Raw genomic sequence first — 6,000 nt, forward strand, 5'->3', positions numbered from 1 at the left:
AAGCTGGCAGTTTTAAAAAGATGTATGTGCCATCTGAAAGGGGCAGAGAAAGAATTGATAGCGTTCTTGTTTTGTTTTTAAGAAAATGTTCGAAGGAGGGGGAGGGAAATTCTCCCTTTTTCACCAGGAAAAAAAATCAATTTTTTCTATTTTAGATTTGTTCTTATATTCAAAGGTAGTGATTTTCTATTTTTTTCATCTCATGGCATACATAAACTAATTATTAAAATTCTGTAGCACAGAAAAAAATATATATATTTGCCATTCTGACAAAAAAATAGGTATAATTTTTATTTGTTCACACTGATGGCTATTGTGTTGGCTGTTGTCATTTTTTTTATTTGACAATCTAAGGGAAAAGAGGTCAGTGTCCCTAACTAAATAGGTATTGCAGGCTTTCAAAAGTCTTGTAGCACACTGGTTGAAAATCGCTGTTCTACAGCTACGTTTTTTTCTATGTGGTAATCTATGATATGTGATATCATAGTCTACCTTTACATACTCTACTACTTCATCAAAAATGTGCATAAATCTTGAACTTCTGCTTTGTGGAACTTGCAGTATCATTAGATCCCTGACCTGCACACCCATATTCTCAGCGAGCAGCCCTCAAATGCCGCCTCCTGTCCCCTACACCTTCCATCACACTCCCCACCCCAATGACTTTAGTGCATTATTGACACGAATATTCTGAAACCTGTATCAAGTCCAGTTGTGAGAAGAAATGGACTCTTACTGTTCCACAGGTAACAGACCCCCACCAACCCAGGAGCCAAGTTGGGAAAACGAGAAGAGGAATGTGGACCTCTGCTAAAAATCCAGATAGGCCCTGGGCTCCAGGTGGCCCCTGTGCCTCTTCGTGTCCACTCCCCACGTTTTTTCACCCCGCTCCCAGACTCAGGAGCTAGTCCTTTACTGGGTGTTTCAACAGGCATCCGCACCCTCGGGCCTCTAGCTGGGCTTGGCCAGTGGGAGGCCTTGGCTGGAGACTGGCAAGAAAGAGAAAATTAAGGTCGGGGCATTTCTTCTCTTGTGTCTCTCTCCACGGGCATCTCCGTGAACAGCAGCTCCCCGCTGAGTTCCAGGTCCTCCTGGCCCTCCACCTGGAGGCCTGTCGGTGGTGACTGCCCCCTCCCCCCGTCCCGACGGCTGCCAGCCTCGGAGTCCAGGACCACCCCTTGGGCTCAGCTTTGGTAAATGATCCACTAAACTCTCCTCACTTCCACCTGCCTCCCCTGCACCGTCACTGACACCAGCGTTCAGCTTCTAAATAATGAATCATTTTTACAAAGCGTAAGAACTCCCCTCTTAAAAATCCCACTGTAGTAGACCCTGGCCAGTGTGGCTTAGCTGATTGGGCATCATCCCACAAACCAAAAGGTGCCCCGTTCAATCCCTGGTCAGGGCACATGCTGGGGTTACAGGTTCGGTGCTTGGTCCAGGAGTGTACTGAAGGCAACCCATCGATGTTTCTTACATCAATGTTTCTCTCCCTCCCTCCCTTCTCCTTTCTCTAAAATCAAAAATAAAATTAAAATTTTTTAAAAACCCTACTGTGTTAATTTGCTCTGGCTGCCATACAAAGTATCACAGACTGGAAGGCTCAAACAAGACATTTACTTTCTTATCTTTCTAGAGACTAGAATTTGAAGTTTAAGTGTTGACAGAGTTGGTTTCTTCTGAGGCTTCTCTCCTTGGCTTGTAGATAGCCATTTTCCCCAGTATCTTCACACAGCCTTCCTTCTGTAGTAATTTATATCTAATTTCCTCTTCCATCCTGACAACCTCATTTTAACTTAATTACCTCTGTAAAGAACTTATCTCCAAATATAGTCAGATTCTGACATACGTGGTGGTTACAATTTCAACTCATAACTTTGAGGAAACACAGCTCAGCCCATCACAAATACCTAGTAAACAAACAGACTTAGCTTGAAAAGCTGTACTACATTTTTCCCTGCAAAAGTCATGAATTTCTTTATCCAACTCTTTGGTTAATTAATAACACAAATTACTTTTCACAGTAATCAAATTTAAGCCTGGGTTGAAAGTAGCCTGAATGAAGAGACTGTAGCTCCAATGAGCCCTTAGAGGAATCACAAAGGTAATCAAAGCAAAAGCATACCGGGTTGCGTGGTTTCTAAATGGCAGACCCGAGGACTGTTGGCAGCAGCTAAGGTTCCCAGCTCAGTGGCAAGGGCCACATGCTTCATGTTGCTTCTACATTTCCTGAGAGACTTTGTGGCACATGCACAACAAAGCCTCTTCAAATACGCTGGGGGGAACCTAATGATTCTCTCCTTTGCAAGCCTTTCTAAGGATTACTTTTTTTTCCCCCTCTTACTTGTTTCTGAGGCTTCTATTCATACCACAGTGGTGCTTCCTGGCTTTCTTTTGTACTATACATTTAAGTCAGTATAAATTATTCTTGCTCTATCTTCCCTTCTAGTTAAAAAAAAAAAAAGTTGATTCAAAGATCTTAAAATAAAATATATCGATCTGCTTCTTCATTATGACTTCTGTTGTAATGTCTGTAATTCACTCCAAAATCACTTCACTAGAATGTGTGTGATAAACACTTACACAAGTCAATTCTAATTTATTCTCTACAAGTAGTTAGTGTTTGAAGAATTCTAATCAGAAATCAACACCGCAGGGATGTTTACTTAGCCTTTCAAATATCATTATCCAAATCCATATCTGAAGGTTTGCTAATTAGCATCAGGGATAGAAATAATTCTTCATGGATGAGTTAGTGGTTTTGAGACGAGTGATCGCTTAGGCATCGGGTACGGCCCCCACTGCACTTCCACGCACGAGGAGTGAGAACGTGGCAGGCCCACTAGTCGAAGTGCTCCTGTGAGGCGCTCAGCATCAGGGGCTCATCAGCCCTGTGTCCCTCTGGAGCCTCCTGCCATCTGACCGACCACCGCACTGGCTCCTCCTGTCACCTGAGCTTGACTCCATCTGCCTCAGAAAGGACCCCTCATCGGCTGCTGGTCAGAAGGGACCCGTGCAAGATGAAAATGCCCTGAGGTACAAAATCAGGCTGTAGGGCTGCTTTGGTGCCTGTCTGCTAATAAATGTACATTTTGTGAAATTGATTTATTATTTGCTTGTTTTGGAGTAAACCACGGGTACAAACCCATTTAGAACCAGCAGAAATCATTAATATTAAAAAATTTTTTAAGTTGTTATTTTCTTAATGGTCTAATGGCTTAAGAAAATTGGCAACAATATCTAATTAATTTAATTATTTTTCTTGGAAGATGTACTGCCTGGGTTCAACCCCTTTTGTTTCACTCCAATTTCCTCACTTTTAAAATGTCATTTTACCAAAGTATTTTATTACATGTACTTTATTGGAAAAGGCAAAATAAAGATTAAAGAAGAAAAAAGAAACTTTTTTCTCTATTTCTCTAAATGCCTCATGTATATTATTTTTTTCTTATCCCCGCCTTTACCATGAATTGAGATTATTAAACACAAGGATGAGCTTTTTAAAAAGTATTTTTATTTTAAATTACAGCTGACATACAATATTATATTAATCTCAGGCATACAACACCATATTAGACATTTGTATAACTTACAAAGTGATCACCCCAATAAATCCAGCCCCAGAGATGGGCTTTTTTGATCTGTCTTCTAATGATACACTCAAACGAGACAATTGCAAATTTTAAAAATCCAACAAAATTTTCAGAGTGGATTTGTTACCCCTGTGTGTGATCAATGACATCAGGGTCCCACCTGTCCAACCTTCATTTAATTTGCAACCTCTATATAGCGGCGCCCCAAACCCGGGTGTTTTCTCATTGTAAGACTTAATCAGTGAAGACTCAGATAAAAGTCCGGGCCGTTCTGACTTGAAGAGAACTGCTGAGGTGTCCGCACATGATGGCAAAGATCTTCAGTGGCTCCAGGTCTCTCCTGTGCAGCTCAGGGTTTTGATATTCAGGTTGCTTGAATGGTCAGGGATTTTACTTGCTATATTAAAGATTTGTTTTATTACCCTGTCCTTTTACCCAAGGCTGACCTTAGGATGGAACCCAGATGCCCAGCCTGCCCTCATTTACTGCTTCCAGCTTCTTCTAGCAGGAAGTTTGGTATTAGAATCCTCTTGAGTTGGACTCTGCAGTAGTGATCTTGAGGTTTGTCATTTCCCTCCAAGGACCATTCTTACTGTCACCCCAGTTTTACCTGGATTTTCTTTTCAGAGAAAAAAACACCATACCCAATGCAAGATTCAAATTTATACTATGTTCAGTACAATACTATTGAGTGAGGGAAGTTGTAGGTAGCACTTGGAGGTAGCTCTATGAAAAAAATGGGGACATGCACAAAATACAATCATAAACTCTTCTAAATATACTCCTGCTAGATGAAGCCCAAGTTGAGTTGGCTTAGCAGTAAACTATGTGAATCTTCACCTAGTTATAGGTGATGTTTCTCCACGTGCAGATCTTCTGAACAACTGAAAGAGATGGAAGAGCAGCACACCTGTGACCGCCCAAAACCAATCAACTTTGGAGCATTGGAGTGTTATATGCTCTCTGGCCACTAGATGACACTGTGTAACCAGCAAAAGATGCAAAATCCACCAGTATCAAAGCTAGGAAAGGAAAAATTGAGCAATTTAAATAAGTTCATAAGCAAGGGAAACTCACAAAAGCCAGTACCTGCCTTTGCTTACTGTGTGTCACCCAGATGAAGTGTGATTTGCTTCAAGACTGCCTGTAAAATGATGCCCAAATTATGGAAGTCTAAAAAAACCCTGCTCCTCACCTGGTAAAATACAAACATCTTTCTGAAGGTCAGTCATCAGCCTTTGGTTCTATTAAAAATGTTGCACTTTGGAGGAAATGACCCTGGCCTACGCATTCACAAATAACACACTGAGCCTGGTGTGGGCTAATTTGAAGAATAGATGTTGACTTTTTCTTCCAAACTAGATTCAATTAAGCAAACATTTATGCAGAGCAGTTTAGTGGCTTCAAGTTTCTTTCAAGATGAATGAACTTGCCCTCGAGGGGCCTGCGTGATCACAGAGGTAGTAACTACAGGTGCTGTGCTCTAAAAACCAATACAGCCTATACTAAACAAAGCACCAAAGATAGAAAATGCCAAGGCTGATTGAAAGATTAATTCCTGTGTGAGGTCTGGGATGGGGAATACCTAAGTGTTAGAGAGCTTTTCATGAAGAGTGAAGACTACGTCAACATGGATCAGCTTGATAGAGACCTCACACAGGTGAGGGTACCAGTATTTGGGAAATGACACGCCCTGGCTGCAGTAACGATAGGCTAATGCTGTGGGAGTAGCATCTAGTCAATGGAGTGCCACTGAAAATTTCCATGCAGGACCATTGATGATCAGGCTTTCAGAAAGAACCCTCAGGCTGTGCTGGAGGTCTATGTTGGAGATCTTGCCTGTGATCCATGATGGATAGTCCCAGAATATTCTGAAGGAAGAAAGTGGGAGAAAGTGGGAGAAAGGAGACGATAACTCCAGCCCCTGTGCCTGTTAAATATTAACCTCTTGAGCTTTTTTTCCTCTGGCTTTTAATTGATTTCTCTATGCACCAGTGCCTTTTTCCTTGCTGTCAAGTAAATTTTAAATGTTATGTCAATAAGGACACCAAACCAACAGAAAAGTAGATGTAATTATGGCAAAAAATGTTTCCCTAAACAAAATTGGAACACAGCATTTGGCAAAAGATTCTTTTTTCCTGACTTGTGAATTTATTTATATAAAAAGTGTTACTAAGTTAAGCAATCAAAATAGTATTGAGTCATTAATTTAATGAAGACCTCACACTTAAAAATAAGTACTTGAAATTAGACCACTTCAGAAAACCATTGACACATGTTTGTCCCCATGAAACTTTGATTTTACTTTGGTCTCCTTTATGAAATTGCGAGCTTTCTGAACCAAGAACATTGTCTTTATTCATCTTGTATTCTCAGTACATAAAATTATGCTTTATATGTGGCAGAC

The sequence above is a fragment of the Pteronotus mesoamericanus genome, unplaced genomic scaffold (genome assembly GCF_021234165.1).
Source record: "Pteronotus mesoamericanus isolate MK-2021 breed Mesoamerican mustached bat unplaced genomic scaffold, CSHL_Meso_final contig_74, whole genome shotgun sequence".
NCBI lineage: Eukaryota > Metazoa > Chordata > Mammalia > Chiroptera > Mormoopidae > Pteronotus > Pteronotus mesoamericanus.